Here is a 17197-nt window from a genome sequence, read left to right as displayed (position 1 = left end):
AATGAATCTGATGTTTCAAATTAGCCAAATAAGTTGTTCCTTAAGATTATTTTAGAACTTTATTTAATTCTGTTCTAATTTAATTGCAAGCCTAAACTCTTCAATATATTTTTGAAATTAGATATGATAATTCTGTGATCTTTTCTGCATGTTAATTTTAGTTTTCTAAGTCCTTGTAAAGTGTGGCTGAGAGTATAGTTCAGCTGTAGAGTACATGCTTAGCATGCCTGAGGCTCCGGGTTCAATCCAGAGAAAAAAAAAAAGGAAAAAAATACCAAATTTCCTATGAAGTCCAGTATTGTTTTGATTAATTTTTTCATCATCTAATTTTTTACATATTGTGAACTAAAATTGTTTGCTATAAAGTTGAACTTTACTTTCTCCTATCTGTAAATATCTTCTGACAAAAAGAGAAAGAAAAAGAAAAATATGTGCTGTATCAATGTGTTCTCAATGACTAGGTCCAATAAACAGATTTTCTTTTTGTTACACTGGGGTTTGAACTCAGGGCCTCATTCTTGCTAGGTAGGCACTCTACTACTTGAGTCACTCTCCCAGCCCCAATAAACAGATTTTTAAAATTTGCATGAGCCAAGAAATGAACTGCTTCCCCTAAAGTGCTCATGTGCTTCCATTGAAGGAACAGAAGCTCTACATTGCTTACAAAGAACATCATGATGCTACAAATGGAACTGAATTTGTCCATGCCCCAGCTGCCTTTATTTCTGCTGTCACTGCCACAGTCACTGGCCGGCTAGGAATCAGGAGGAAGGCAGTGTAACATCTTTTTTTGCTAAAAGTTCCCAGAAGCTCATTATATACACCCTCAATAAACCATGAAAATACAAACAGTAAAAATGGATCCTTCTAAATCTGTGCTTCCTTCCTATAATTTATTAAAATTTTGAGTGAAATTAAAATTTAAATAATATTTCCTTTATCACCTTTCAAATCAGAAGATCTAAACTAACAAAAGTTGTATGTCCAAGATTAAAACCAAAAATGACATCTATAGATTAAATTCATTTGTTAAATTAATAAAAATGCAAGGTGATGTATATTCACCAGATCATTTGCTTTTCCTAATTTTTAAATATTGTGAACTTCAAAGAACATTTCCTTGAGGCTTTCCAAATATTTATATATACATTTATATAAATATACACATATATACACATACATATATATGTGTACATAGATATATATCTTTCCTACACTTTACTGATTGAGTTAGATCATCTGACATAAGTTCCTTCCTTCCTTCTCTCTTCACCCTTCCTTCTTTCCTTTCTTCTGCAAATGAACTGTGAAAACATTCCAGGCACTGCATTCATCACTAGAAATTCACCAAAATAAAAAGAAGGGGTGGGAATAAAAAATACTTTGTCCTCAAAAAGAGTAGGCAGTTATCCAAGGTGCTAAGATCTTTTGCCATAATAGGTAAAGTTGCAATTAATTTCTCTCCCACACAAATTTTATAGGTTCTTTGGTTCAAAAGGAAATTGCACATCAAGTTAGGTGCTTTCGTTTTGCTATATATATGGTAGTTAGGTTTTACTGCAAAAAAATTAATGTGAAAATAGAAAAGTAATGGAAAACACTTTTATAGCTGACTTTGCAGAGCATTGCATCACAATTTGATTCATGCACCTCGTTAACATTTAACTGTCTTAAGAGAAATATTTTTCTTGTTTACAGCCTACATTTCTTCCTTTCTCCAAGCTTAATTTAATGCAAAAACTCCCACTGATATAATTGTTAATGCTTGAGAGTTTTTGTTTCTGTTCACAAAGCATGAGATACATTTTTATGTGCTAAGTACTATATGTGTTGAAACAGCAATAACATTTTTCATGGCCTTGCAAAAAATAAAACCTAAACTAGTACAGTGATTTCAACAACAAAAATCCTAAATTTAATTAATAGCAAAGAGCTACTCTTCCAAAGATTAAGTGAAGATTTTATTTAAGTCCAACTCAGCAAAGAAAATTGGGTTCTTAATTGTTCTTTGGTATCTGTCTTATAGATTCCTAATGATTTCATTTTATTATCCAGTAGAAAATTTTTACTAAAAGCAATTTTCTTACTGACTTGCATTCTATGACATATGAATCATTAAAAAATAAAAGTCAGTTAATCAAACTTTATTGTAACCAGTAATGTGCATATTGCAATTTCTACCTGGCATCGTGTATATGAAAAGCTGGCTCAGACACACTATGTCTAACCTGTTACCTAGATTCACCTTGTGTTTAAGTATGCATGAGAAGCATACAACAAACAGTGAAGGTTCATTTTTGTATTAAAACAAAGGTTTATGATGAAAATATTTTCTTAAAAATTCAAATTTATGAGTTATAATAATTGCTTACAAAAGAGTGAGGGACAGACTTTATCTTCCTGACAAAATGTATTATCAATTCATTTTAAAAATTCACACGTGCAGTCAATTGAAATTAATTAATTTTTACTGAGCACTTACTCTACATATGGTTTTTTTTCTGTCTTCAAAATACATAACCAGCTGTAAAGTTAATATGTGTTCTTGGTGATGATGCACATGTTTGTATAGATAAGTAGTTTACCATTATGAAGATAAAAAATCTTCACCAAGCACTTTTCTCCTTTTTTGCAGGTTTTTAAAAATTTATCATACATCTTAGAAAAATGAAATTGTGTTTAAGAATGACTAATATTTTCCTGGGGGATAGGAAGAAATTAAAATATATAAATATGTTTATATTTTGGATAAAATATATCTACAGATTGAGCTGTTACACAGTTACAAATGTAATTTCACTATTAGGTTTATTACAAAGTAGACATGCTAATCAGTTATATGCTTTATCTAATTTTATTTATAACTTTATGTTTTTAATTGGTGAGACACAAAAGTAGAGATGCCAAGATAAATAACTAATCACTTCAGAATTAATTGAATTCTATTGTTTACAGAGTGAACCTGGATTGCTAGTAGTTAATGACCATAAAGGTTGTATAGAAAAAGGAAGAGCAGATTTCTCTAAGTATATGGAGATAAAAATGCAGTATCTGTTTTTTTAAGAAGTAAATCCATAAAACTCACAGACTCTTTGTATCTTATAAATGAAGGCTTTCCAGAATATTGCATGACCAAGCTTTGAGTTCTACAAGGTTATGGGGAGAGAAGCATTTTATGGGCTAAGTGCCAACTTGGAGCATAAGGAAGGAAACTTGAGAAGTTAACATTAACTTAAATTTGAATTAGAAGTGAATGTGGAATTGTTGAAGGGTGGACCCTGAGAAACTTGAGTACTTGAGTAGTGTTCTCTGAAGTCCAAGGTCAAATGACAATTTTAAACTTGTCCCATTTGGTCATTCATTCATCAGGAGTGAGGATTTTCCTTCTTTCTACTAATGCATCTAAGGCTCCTGACTTTCATTGGAAGATAGGAGATTTCCCATGTCCTGAATTTTAAGAAGCAGTTTGTTGTGAAATGTGTGGGAAAGACCTCTGCATTAAATTCTTTCTGGACACAGAGCATCAGTCTTAATCTTGAAATATTAATGAACTTTTTTTAGTACCAACAAACGGTGGGCAAGGGATAACAATGTAAAAGAGAGTATGGGTGCTACCCCAGCCTCCAACACCTCTCTGGACAAGTGGTGTTGATAATGCTGACTCCAGGGAACCTCTGACTCCCAGCCTCTCAGCCTCTTGCTAACATGCCATCCCCTTAAGATCTCCTTTGCTATGTCGTTTGTTTTTTCCATCATAGCTATTTGGAGAAGAAGAGAACTGTTTTCTCTGGAGATTATGGACCTGCACTATTGCATTTTTTTCAAAATTTCTCTTGTCATTCTATGCACTCCTAATTTTGGAAAACAAGGTGATAAATATACAGTATTAACTTTGTAGTAGGTATCAGCCAAGCATGAGGAGAAAAATTTTAAGATGAAGACAAGCATAATAAATCTTCCAAAAAATTATGTTTGGCTAAACACACACACACACACACTTGACTAATTATTTGCTTTAAAACTTCAAAATTTTGGGCTGGAGGTATGGCTCAAGTGGTAGAGTGCCTGCTTAACAAATTCAAAGCCCTGAGTTCAAATTCCAGTACCATCAAAAAAGAATTCATTCCTATTGTTAATGTTTTTCAAATTATAGTCTAAGTAGATGAGTCCCACTCACCTGAGGTTGTTGTCATACAGATCATGGGGATGCCTACCATGGCTCTGATTCTGCAGCCCTGGAGCATAGACAGGAAATCTGCATTTTTAACAAACTCTCCAGTTTGCCCCATGTGACTTCAGAGTTTGCAAAACTCCCTACAGGTGAAAATTGTCATCACTACTGCCTTGCTTTAAGAACTGTTTAAGTTCATCTTCTTTATCTACCAAATTAACTTAATATGTACATCTTAAACTTAAATTATGAATACTTAAATGGAGGTTCTATATTGGCAATAAAAACTAAAATAATATTAAATTGTTATTAGGACAAAGGACTTACTTCATAACAGATGTATAACAAACAAAGAAAAGAAAAGGCTTCAAAACACAGTTGACTTCTCTTGCTATACTTTCAGATCAATTGGAAGGATTTTTTCCTCTCAGGCTAACTTTTGTGTATGCCTGACTTATGCATCACTACACAGAGAGGTAAATCAGTTCACTCTCCTTGTTAGCTTGTGGGGTCACTCTGTCCTCCCCTGCTGTTCTAGTCCATTGATAAAGGAATCAAATTCTTCATTTTACCTGAAATGGTGGCAATGTGCAGAGGATCCAGGGACAGTGACAACTTCTAGAGGTTATTTTTTTTCTTGGCAAAAACAAGCAAGAGTTGTTCACTAGAATATTTTGAGTTAGGTAAAACTGTAGGTACAGATTCTATACCATCCTAGGAACAATAGTTGGGAAAGGAGCAAAGAGAGAAGTGTAGAGAACTATCTCTTTTAAAATTTTTATCCCTAATTAATAATATGAGTGGATTGTTTTTAACTCCTGAAATAAACTACATAATTGACTATTGCTTTTAGCATTTAAAGTTATTTTTATGTCTTATGCACCACCTGGCATCATCTTAAGTTATTTTTGAACCAGGTACAAAATCAATCAGATGTCTACCTAAAGGAAAAGTGAACATTCACCTCTAATGTTTAGGATTTAAAAAAAAAATCACATTTCTACATTTCTTTATATATTTCAGTCAGGTTAGTCTTCTTTAAGCTCTGTTTGCCCAATCAACAAAAATTCAATCTTCATTTTAAGTGTGGAACAGAGAGTGAAGCATTAGGCTGGGTAATCAAAACCAAATGCAGGACTACAAAAGAATCCTTAGGATTTACATAGTGTAGAGAATTTCAGAAACACTCCTCTGACTTGAAGGTTGCACTGATCTGTTGATAACTGAATGGGTAATTAAGTCATAAAGGTCATAATCAGAAGCACTGATGATTATGGAACCAGGAATTTTTCCGGAGGGTAAATGTTCATGCCTGGTGCTCAGTCTTCCTAGGCTGATTACTACAGGAAAATCTATTTCCTCCACAGGGGACTAGGAGAGAGTAAGGCACCTGTATCTAGTACTTGAACATTACAAAACATAGTGTTCTTAACTTGAGAAATTCCTTTGACCCACCCACTTTAGTTGAGACTAAATCCATGCACGAACATTCATACTCACCATCTCCAGCACTACAGAATAACATCTTTCAGAGACTGGTATCTTCTTCCTGGGGTAAGTAGTAAAATAGTTGTTAGTAGCATAAGATATTTTGTTCTTAAGAGTTATTCATATATAATTAATTCCATACTTATAAAATGGGGAAGGCAGCAACAAATCCTCTGGTTTATCTATCTGTCTGTATGTTTGTTTCTCTGAGGATTTCTATATTTTTTAAATATATAAAATACATTTAAGTAAGTATTCTTAATTGGCAGTTTTTTCTTTCAGCCCTGTGAGTATGTTACCTAGCTAGCCTCTTGCCTCCATTGTTTCTGAGGAAAAGTTAGCTGTTAATCTTGTAAGGATCTCCTTGAAAATGATTAATATTTTTTTCTTGCACCTTTTAAGATTTTTTTCTCTTTATCTTAACATCAACATGTTAATTATAATGTGTGTGGATGGTAATCTCTTTGTGTTTATATTTGGAGTTTACTGAACTTCTTAGAGGTGCATTTTAATGGTTTTTTTTTAAATCAATTTAGAAATTTTACAGCCATGATTTCATCAAATATCTTTTGTCCCCTGCCATTTTCTCCTCCTCCATCTCCTCCTCCTCCAAGTACATAGGGTTAAAAAAAATCACTACAGAACCATAACAATAAAATCAGCATGGTATTGGCACAAAAACAGAAACAAAAGTCAATGGAACAGAATTGAACACCCAGACATAAATCCACACAGCTGTAGCCAACTGAGTTTTTTACAGGGGAACACAAAACACATGGTGGAGAAAAGGTGGCTTCTTCACCAAATGTTTGCTGGGAAAACTGGATATTCACATGTAGAAGATTGAAACTAGATCCCTGTCTCTCACCCTGTACCAATATCAATTGGTACAGTGGATCAATGACTTTAATATAAAGCCTAAAACATTGAAACAACTACAAGAAATAGTAAGAATTACACTGGAACACTCAGGCATAGGCAATGACATTCATTAAAGAGATTGAAAAATCTACTGTTAAATTTATATGGAAACACAAGAGGCCACAAATAACCAAGGCAATACTCAGTCAAAAGAACAATGCTGGAGGTATCACGATACCCAACTTCAAACTATATTACAAAGCAATAACAATAAAAACAGCATGGTACTGGCACAAAAACAGACATGAATACCAGTAGAACAGAATAGAGGCCCCAGACATGAAGCCACACACCTATAACCAACTTATCTTTGACAAAGGCGCTAAAAATATACAATGGAGAAAAGACAGCCTCTTCAACAAAAACTGCTGGGAAAACTGGTTAGCAGTCTGCAAAATACTGAAACTAGATCCACGTATATCACCCTATAGCAACATTAACTCAAAATGGATCAAGGATCTTAATATCAGACCCTAAACTCTAAAGTTGGTATAGGAAAGAGTAGGAAATACTCTGGAATTAATAGGTATAAGTAAGAACTTTCTCAATGGAACCCAGCAGCATAGCAACTAAGAGATAGCTTAGATAAATGGGACTTCATAAAACTAAAAAGCTTCTGCTCAACAAAAGAAATGGTATCTAAACTGAAGAGACCACTCACAGAGTGGGAGAAAATATTTGCCAGCTACACATCAGACAAAGGACTGATAACCAGAATATATAGGGAACTTAAACAACTAAATTCTCCCAAAACTAATGAACCAATAAAGAAATGGGCAAGTGAACTAAACAGAACTTTCTCAAAAGAAGAAATTCAAATGGCCAAAAAACACATGAAAAAATGCTCACCATCTTTAGCAATAAAGGAAATGCAAATTAAAACCATACTAAGGTACCACCTCACCCCTGTTAGAATAACCATCATTAGCAGCACCACTGCTAATGATGCAGGGAAAAAGGAACCCTCTTATATTGCTGGTGGGAATGTGAACTAGTACAACCACTCTGGAAAAAAATTTGGAGGCTACTTAAACAGCTAAACATTGATCTACCATTTGATCCAGCAATACCACTCTTGGGGATATACCCAAAAGACTGTGACACAGGTTACTCCAGAGTCTTCTGCACACCCATGTTTATTACAGCACTATTCACAATAGACAAGTTATAGAAACAGCCAAGATGCCCCACAATGGAATTTTATGCAGCCATGAAGAAGAACGAAATGTTATCATTCGCTGGTAAATGGATGGATTTGGAGACAATCATTCTGAGTGAGGTTAGCCTGGCCCAAAAGACCAAAAATCGTATGTTCTCCCTCATATGCGGACATTAGATCAAGGGCAAACACAACAAAGGGATTGGAATTCGATCACATGAAAAAGTGAGAGCACACAAGGGAGGGGTGAGGATAGGTAAGACACCTAATAAACTAGATAGCATTTGTTGCCCTCAATGCAGAGAAACTTAAGCAGATACCTTAAAAGCAACTGAGGCCCATAGGAGAAGGGGACCAGGAACTAGAGAAAAGTTTAGATCAAAAAGAATTAACCTAGAAGGTAACACATATGCACAGGAAATCAATGCGAGTCAACTCCCTGTATAGCTATCCTTATCTCAACTAGCAAAAACCCTTGGTCCTTCCTATTATTGCTTATACTCTCTCTTCAACAAAATTAGAGATAAGGGCAAAATAGTTTCTGCCGGGTAGTGAGGGGATGGGGGAAGGGGAGATAAATGACCCAAACATTGTATGCACATATGAATAAAAAAAATAAAATAAAAAACAACAAAAAAAATAGATAGACCTATATATCATGGAGTTTTACTCACCCATAAGGATGAATGAAATTATGTCATTTTCAGGTTAACAGATGGAATTGGAGGATATCATGCTAAGTGAAATAAAACAGGTACAGAAAGACACATACACAAAACAAACATGATAATATACACACTATATATATAACATGTTTACAATAGTGGAACTACTCTGGAACTTGGGGGAGGTAGAAAAGGAAAACAGAATAAAAGTCAACAGTATCAAAATATATTGTATCTGTGCAGGTAGATGACATAGTGATGTCAACTGAATGCTGCTGAATTATGGGGGTAGGAGGGAAAGGGTAAAGGAGAGTAATAAAGGGGGATTACTGACCAAAGCACAGCATATTCATGTCTGAGACACATGGAGAAACCCCTTTGAACACTGACTTTGGAATTAAAAAATGAAGGACAGGACTATAAAAAGGTACCACTGGGGGATACTTGCGGTAGAGGGGAGGGTGAATGAAGATGAAATTGAGGGAATATGGTTGATGGGCTTCCTATACACATATGAAATAGAATGATGAAACCTTTTGCAACTGTTTTAAGTGGAGCAGGGAAGGGAAGATAGTGGGGGTGATCTAACCAATGTACAATGTAAAGTTATTTAGAATTGCCACAATGAATTCCCCCTTTACTATGAATATATGCTAATAAAATGAAAACAATCACATTCCCACATAACTTTATTTACAGTAATGAGTTGAACTTCCTCCTTCTCTTCTCCACTCCCCTTCCTCTTCTTCTTCTAAGATTCTCAATACAAATATATTGGTACACTTAACTGATATGCCAATTTGAGGCTTGGCTTATTCACTGTTCGTTCTCTCTATTATATTGCAAAATTTCTTTTGTCCCACTTATTTTTTTTTCCTTCTGCTAACTCACTTTGGGTATTATATATTTGAACTCGCTAATACTCATTTGGTTCTTTTTTATTATTTCTTTCTCCACTGATATTCTCTGTTTGATGTCATACTTTAGTTCTTCAGATCCGTGCTTTTTTAGTTCTCTCAGTATACTTATGATGGCTACTCTGAAGAGTTTATCTACTAAGTCTAATATCTTGGACCCTAAAAAAGCAGCTTCTATTGCCTGGTATGTTTTGGGGACTGAGGCAGACTGGTGGTCAGGATTACAGTTGTAAATTACTCAAAAAAAAAATAAAAACGGGGGGTATGATCTCATACATACAATTAAAGACATGGGACTCTACATAACTGCATGTGCAGAATGTCTTATGTTATATAACAAGACCTTGTCAATCACACCTTTGAATTATCCCAGCTTCTCCTGCAAAGACTTCCCATATTCCCCACCTCCCCATTTGCCTTTACAACTTATAAATTGCCCTTTAAACAAAGAGATCAGCTCTTCTGTGCCATCTGGCCAGAACCCACCACTCTTTCTTTTGCATTGCCCCTTTTCTGTTCAATAAAATCTACTACCGCTTTGCAAGCTGTGTCTCTATCCAGTTCTTTGTTCCAGAAGTGCAAGGGCCTGAGATCTTCTGAAGACCACCCATTGGTAACAGAATGACACTTTTTATTTCTTTTCATATCCGATAATTTGTTGAAAAGGAGACATTTTAGATAATATATTGTAGCACCTGTAGATATCTATCTTCCCATCTTAAAAAGGCCACATAATTATTATCGTCTGCTTGAGAATTTATTTATCTAATAAGTGTCTATTTCTGTTTCTTCCATAATATTCAGGCTTTATGTCCCTGATGAAATTTTGTTTCATATTTTTAATCTTTTAGCTTGGCTACTTAGGGGTCACCTTTTGGTCAACATAAACTAATTACTTATTAAAGATTTAAACTTCTGGGCCTCATAATCTTTATCTTTAAGGATTAAAATTCCTCAAGATCAGTTACTTTTAAATTTTCAGAGTCATAACTACTAAGAAAATCATTTAAGCCTTTATCACTATATTTTCATAAAGCTATAGACCAACACACTAGAATTATACTTCAACACATAAACTGATACATTTTTGCATATTTAAATAGATTTTGGGCTTTTGAAGGTGATTCAGATTAAGAGTCCTTAAACAATCTGCTAAATTGTTATCTTCCTCATCTTCACTTTTTCATAAAGTTGAGTGAACTTTTGATTCACTCAGTTGTCTTGGAGGAAAAAAATCCAAATTTTCCATGTAGCCAAGAAATCGAATTAGGTAAGGCTTTAAAAACAAAGATATGAAAGATGTGGTTGGCCCTAAAGTTGAGTTTTAAAATTTCCATGGCTTAAAAATTGTTGTAAAATAAAAATTGCTTCCAAGGAGCTTTTATGTCAGAGTTGGTGAATATAAGTAAAGATGTAGCAAATATTTTAGTCTTTGTAGGCCATTCAGTCTCTGCTGCGACTCCTCAGCTCCTCCATTCTAACAGGAAAATAGCCATAGACAATTTATAAACAATTGAGAGTCACTTAGTTCCAAGAAAATTTCCCTTACAAAAACAAGCAACAGTGCTCACTTAGGCAGCACATATACAAAAATTGGAACAATACAGAGAAGATGAGCATGGCCCCTGTGCAAGAATGACATGCAAATTTGTGAAGTGTTCCATATTTTATTTTTAAAAAGCCATGAATGGGGCTTGACCCACAGATTACTAAGCTTTTATAGATAGTCAAAGTTATCTTTAAACTTTTCTTTCATTTTTGCCTAACATTATTGCTAATATTTTACCATACACTGGAAGCATAACAACATTTATAGCATAGCTTATTTTTTGGTCCACTATTGAGATTTAATAATTTCTAAAATCTAAATTCATTATTTTCATTACATAAGCTTATAGTTCAGAAAACATAATTTTATTTAAAAATACATTTTGCTTTTTAGACATAAGAGCTACAGAGCCCAAGAATTTCGTGATAGTCTTATTAGTCTAATAATGTATACCAATTTTTTCTATTCTTTACTGCATAAAAATTACGTTAGAGTACAGCTTTACTACCAGACATTGGTAACATAAAAAAAGGGTATTTTCCTACTTAATATTGCTATTGCCAGATTGGTCCATCTAAATTTATAAAACATTTATTTACTCAGTACTGGGGTTTGAACTAGGGCTTTGCACTTGAGAGGCAGTTGCTCTACTACTTGAGCCATGTCTCCAGGTGTAAATTAGTTTTAAATAAATGAACATAGTCACTGAAAATTTTATAACCAGACATGGTTTCTACAGTTTAAACCTTTCAAAGTGTTAGGAAGACTTAAATTAGCTTAGAAAAGAAAATACTGTATCATTCAAGATAAGTTTTCTGTGTTTAAAATACTTTCATAGATAATGGAGGGACAATAAATGGAATTGAAATTCCAAGTGAACAGGATCAAAAGTCTTGCCATATATCACTGTACATGCATTGGAGCAAGTAGCGTCAATACAAGAAGTTACTTGTTGTCTTTGTGGTTGATTTTTAGTAAATTTGCTTACCCACAAATCTCTTCATTGTATATATATGTTTACTTTTTCATAAATGTGTCCTTAAAGAACCCTGTGTTCTGAGAGTAAAGATTAATGACAATGTCAGTTAAATTATTTTGCTTTTCAGAGGATTTTGTACATTTAATACTCCATTATTTTACTTAAGAAATATAAGATTTATTTCTCAGGGTTTAAGAATTGATGTCCTTTTTATATAGCATCCTTACACCATTAATTAATTGTTTTTATTTCATATTTATCTTGAACTAAAGATTGTGAATGATAATTGAAACTCAGTCTCATTGCTGCCCATGAAAGATTAAACTTTCTTTTCTCTTTAGATAGTCTTTTATGGCAGCAGTTTAAGTAATGACTGATGTAAGGCATCTTGTATGAGGAAAAATATTTTCAGCTCAAAGAAATTTTATAATCTCAACATCACTTTTCCAGAGCTCACAAATCTGATACTTTTTTCTTTCCCTCCTTCAAGAATTTAAACTGTTCTCTGGATCTTTTCCAAGAGCCTTAAATTTTTTGATATGTCATCTGCCCTTTCCTCCCATTAAGTTCCTAATTTTCTTTATTTTTCTTTTTTGTAACATTTTACACCTCTACTGTTCTCTGCAATATTGATTAGGATAAAGAAGTAAACAAAAACAGCTACTAGAGAATATATTAGTCTTCAGTGTTTTGACTTTTCTGTTTCCTTTATTATCTCTTTTGTAAATTATCCTAATATTTCTTTCTCCCTTTTATATTTACCTAAGTCAACACTTTTTATTTCTCCAATATGTTAAAGTTCATTACTAGATTTCTGAAGCTAGCATTTTCTATATATTCTTGTAAAAAAGTTCTCATTTACTTTTAAGTATTTGATTGGCCTATTTCAAAAGCAAATTGCATGACATGTGTCTTTATCACAATACAAATATTTACTTTGAGATGTTCAAAGTTGTAATCAGTGGCAATGTCCTCACATATTTTGGGTGCATTTTTGATTTTGAAAGAGATTTTATGTTCCCAAGTTATCACTTGTCCACAGGCATTGTTTTTACTCTAATTGTTCAAAAGTTATGATCAACAAGTCCTGCCATTGATCTCATCCCTCCTCAACTTTCTCCTTTTAGAAGAGCTTCTCTACCAAAATGGGAAAAGAATGTACATTCATGTACATGCACACTTATCAGGTAATCTCATACACAGTCTGACCTTGTATTTTCCATCTCATTTCCACATTTTATACGCAATGATGCTGAAACCAAGAAGTTAAGAATTTTCCTAAAAATCATAAAAGCAATAAATTGTGGGTCTATAACACTAACCTTATAGGCTTGTCTTTAATATACCACATCGTTTCCTATGTAGCATTTTTTATCCCTAAAGGAAGAATATATTGCTTATACTCTATAACAGTCATTTAGAAGAAAGGTCTAAATATTCTTCTTTACCATAAAGTTTGAGAACTTAAAAGTAAGTATTAGTTTGGTAATCTTTTTCACAACTTTTCTACTTTACTGTCCAAAAAAATTCAAACAGAAATAAGCTTATAGATTTGGAATTTAATTATCGGTTAATCTAAGAAGCATTTATTGGACATCTACTTACTACTATTCAAGATGTTAAAGAACTATAAATACAGGCTCTGACTTGAACACATCTAGTTTCCATTTGCTTCAACACCCTTAATAAGAACCTGTTACTTCATTTTTAAAATGAATAAAATTATAATAACAAGCTCACTTAATTTTTCTGTGGATTAAAGAAAATGAATATTGAAGGAAGACAGCCCAGGACCTGACTAACCAGTGAGACATTTAATATCAGTAGTTTATCATAACTACTAATTCCATGAAAAGTAGATACATATTGAATTTCTAATATATTATGCAACATATATTACCCTTTTTCATGTGTAATCTTATTTATTCTTTGGGCACTAAGTCAAGCTTTTTCTAAATCTTGGAAATAAAAAAATTCTTATTAGCACTGACAGGTAAAGTATGAAGCAAGCACTAAAGGCTGACAGCAGGTCAAGTCACAATCATCTTCCTGAACTCCAGGACTAAACAATGAAATGAGGATATGTAAATTAAAAGAAAGGTTGGAAAGACCTAGGAACTACAAAAATAACTTCTTTTTATTTGGGCACTTGCTTTATACCAAGCAGTGTACTAAGCACTCTTCATTCTTTTCTGACACTGCAACAGAGTTGGACCTTGATACTAGGCCTTCCTGACAGGAGTGTCTGTACTATTGGGATCAAGAAACCAATGTTAGCAGTCCCTATCTCATCACTAATGGTGGAAGAGGAATATCTATTGTTGCCATAGGAGTTCTAAGGAGCACTTGCTATTCAATATCTGAAGTTTGTTCCCGTGATTAGCATATCCACATAGTATGTGTCTGATAGAAGGCTCAGACAATCTGTGGCTCCCACCAGGCCTAGAATCCAGAACAGTGGATTCCAGGAAACAGAAGCCATATGGCTACTCTAGCACGTGGAGTTTTAAGGAACCAATATGACAGAAGCACTAGTGCTCCAGTGATCTGTGCTAACTACAGTTATAAGCAGCAGTATTGTTCTCCAGGTTCCCCAGCATGGTCTTGGCACAGCCTTAATTTGTTCCTGCTCATTTTTTGGTGTGGGTTCCCCAACGTCCCCCATGATCTCACAAGTAAACAAAAAGCATTTCAATAAATTATCTTCCTGCTTATATCAGAACAATGACTGACACAAACATTATAGTCAAAATATCTCAAGGAAACTCTATGAAGATAGTTGAATGAGACTGTATTAGAAAATTACAAAATCAAAACTTAATTTGAATCATAAGAAAAAAAAGCTACAATGGCAAATTCCATCCAAAGGTGCAGGGTGCCCACGACCTGCATGGGTATGCTGCGTGAACCTGACTAAGAGCAGTGGGAAATGAGAAATACAACACACACAGACATACAGACATACAACAGAAAAGCTGGGGGCGGGAGGGCTGCACGTTCCTGATAGGAAACATGGCGCCTACCTGAGCCAGAGTGTTTATTTTAATAGGTCAGTACAAGGAAAAGACTCAGGTAAAAATCAATCTTTAACAATTCTTGATGCAAGGTAAAAGGAATGAGGTTTGGTGGGCTAATTTTCCTAAGGCTAATGAAGCTTAAGTACAACTCATCAGTTCTGGAATCATCACGGCATGCAGGACACCTTATCTAAAGTATTGATTAATCTGGCATCAGGGAGTCTCCTAACAGTTCTGGTACTTTATCTAGTTTTGCATCAAGGGGCTGGTATGCAGACACAGCAGGTTGTATTCTTCAAGGAGATGTGAGAACAAAGGTCAAGACACCAGGTACTGGGAAAATTATGGTAGAAAAGGCTGTGCAAACTTCTACATGGAGAGGCTGTGCAAACTCCATTATATCCCAGTCCAGGGTTCATGCCTGGTCCCCAACAGCAGGGAACTAGAAGGAGGAACCTAAGTGGATTACAACGATGATTTGAGGGGAGATATTAGGAGTCAGAGTTCAGCCTAAGTTTTCTAAAAGCCACTAGTGAAGATAGAAAACAACTCCAGTCATCTAGAGGAATAAGTGAGAAAATCAATTGCAAATAGCATAACTAAATTTTAACTAGTTCCTCCAAATATGTCATGTAAGTACACAAAATCCTATTAGTGAACTTGACATCCAGTTGATAGCTAATAGGAAAACTGTGCTTCAGAAAACACTGGTGATAGGAAGGCCAAAAGTGAAACTTTGTACCAAAACTATTAGACAAATAGATTTTAAGAAGAAGGGAGAGTGGAATAGAAAAACTGTGTGCATGAGAAGGGTCAAAACAACAAAGGAGAAACTCTTTCCCAAGAAGAAAAAAAGCAAAAGAGCTCTGGGAATTAAGAAAGTGGTGGTGGGAAAGCTAAAAGCACAGGAAACAGAAAGACAACTAAGAGAAAAATCCAAAGCAGTCTCAATAACAACCCGGCCCTGCAGCAGAGAGCAGTGAACCTGAAGCCACAAGCACAAGCAGTAAGAGAGCTTGAGCCTAGAAAAAAGGCTGCTCACTAAGAAGACCCTCACATAAATGTGGAAGAGATTTCCATCCAAAAAGATGCATAAATCTCAACATAGACACATAAGATACACAATTGAAAAGGTAACATGACTCATGCAAAAGTTACAACTCTTCAGTAACTAAATCCAACAATATGAAAGTGGATGAATTGATGGACAGAGAAATTAAAAAGATGATTCTTTAAATGATTAATGAACTAAAAGAGGATACAAATATATAGCTGGGTGAATTAAGGAAGATCATACAAATATGTAATAGAAATTAAGAGATAAAGATTCTGAAAGAACCAAACAGAAATCTTGGAAATGAAGAGCTCAATAAATTAGATTTTTTAAAAACTCAGTTAAAAGCCTCACCAATAGACTAGATAAAGTGGAAGAAATAATATTAGAGCTTGAAGATAAGATTGATAAATTATCATAATTAGTAATAAAAAATAATTTCTAATTTCATAAGAAATTATGAAAAGAACATATAAGAACCACAGAACATGAACAAAAAGACCAAACTTAAAAATAATAGTCTAGAGCAGGGAACAGAGAATAATTTAAAGGTATAGAAAATCTAGTCAGTAAAATAATAGCAGAAAATTTCCCAAATCTTGGAAAAGATAATGGTCATCCAGCCACAGGAGGCCTTTAGAACACCAAACAGACATGGCCAGAAAAGAACCACTCCATATAATATTATAGTTAAAGTGCAAAAAGTACAGAATAAAGAAAGAATAATATTAAGAGCTGACAGGAGAAAAGTACAAAGTGACTTTTATGGCCACCCCATCAGAATAATAGATTTCTTAACCAAAACTCTAAAAGCCAAGATAGAATGGAATAATGTGCTTCAAGCCCCGAAAGAAAATGGCATTCCAACCTAGATTACTATATCCAACAGTTATCTTTCAAAATCAAAGGAGAAAGTTTTTTCATGATAAACACAAACTAAAGGAGCTTGTCATCACTAACTCAGTATTATAGAAAATACTTAAAAGAATTCTATACAGAGAAGAGGAAGAAAGACAAACACTATCAAAAGAGCATGAGGGAGCAAACAACAAGCATTTTTGTATATTATTAATCATAAATTATAAAATAATGTAAGAAATATAATTAAAATATGTGCTGAAAGACAAGAAGTATATCATATAAAAAATTCTGTATTTGTAGACTGAGTATGATGGCTCAATGACTATAATGCTAGTTACTCGGGAGTAGAGATCAGGAGGCTCATGGTCTAAGGTTAGCCTGGGCAAAAAGTTCTTGAGACCCCCATCTTTACCAAT

At 34.1% G+C, this 17197-nt stretch overlaps 1 protein-coding gene and 1 non-coding gene across 2 annotated transcripts in view; both read left to right on the top strand.

Annotated features, from left to right (window-relative positions):
* Positions 1 to 5603: 5603 nt before the first annotated feature.
* Positions 5604 to 17197, top strand: part of Neil3 (nei like DNA glycosylase 3) — a 142176-nt gene continuing 130582 nt past the window's right edge. Inside the window, exon 1 of the mRNA XM_074054931.1 lies at positions 5604 to 5725. The gene's annotated coding sequence lies outside the window, so the exon portion shown is untranslated. The remainder of the gene's footprint in view (positions 5726 to 17197) is intronic.
* LOC141416995 (U6 spliceosomal RNA) lies at positions 10885 to 10991 on the top strand. The gene has a single exon (XR_012441630.1). It is a non-coding gene; the product is annotated as a U6 spliceosomal RNA (small nuclear RNA).

This window comes from Castor canadensis, chromosome 14 (assembly GCF_047511655.1).
Source record: "Castor canadensis chromosome 14, mCasCan1.hap1v2, whole genome shotgun sequence".
Lineage (NCBI taxonomy): Eukaryota > Metazoa > Chordata > Mammalia > Rodentia > Castoridae > Castor > Castor canadensis.
Note: the sequence above shows the minus strand (reverse complement) of the source record. Positions and strands in the feature narration are given on the sequence as shown.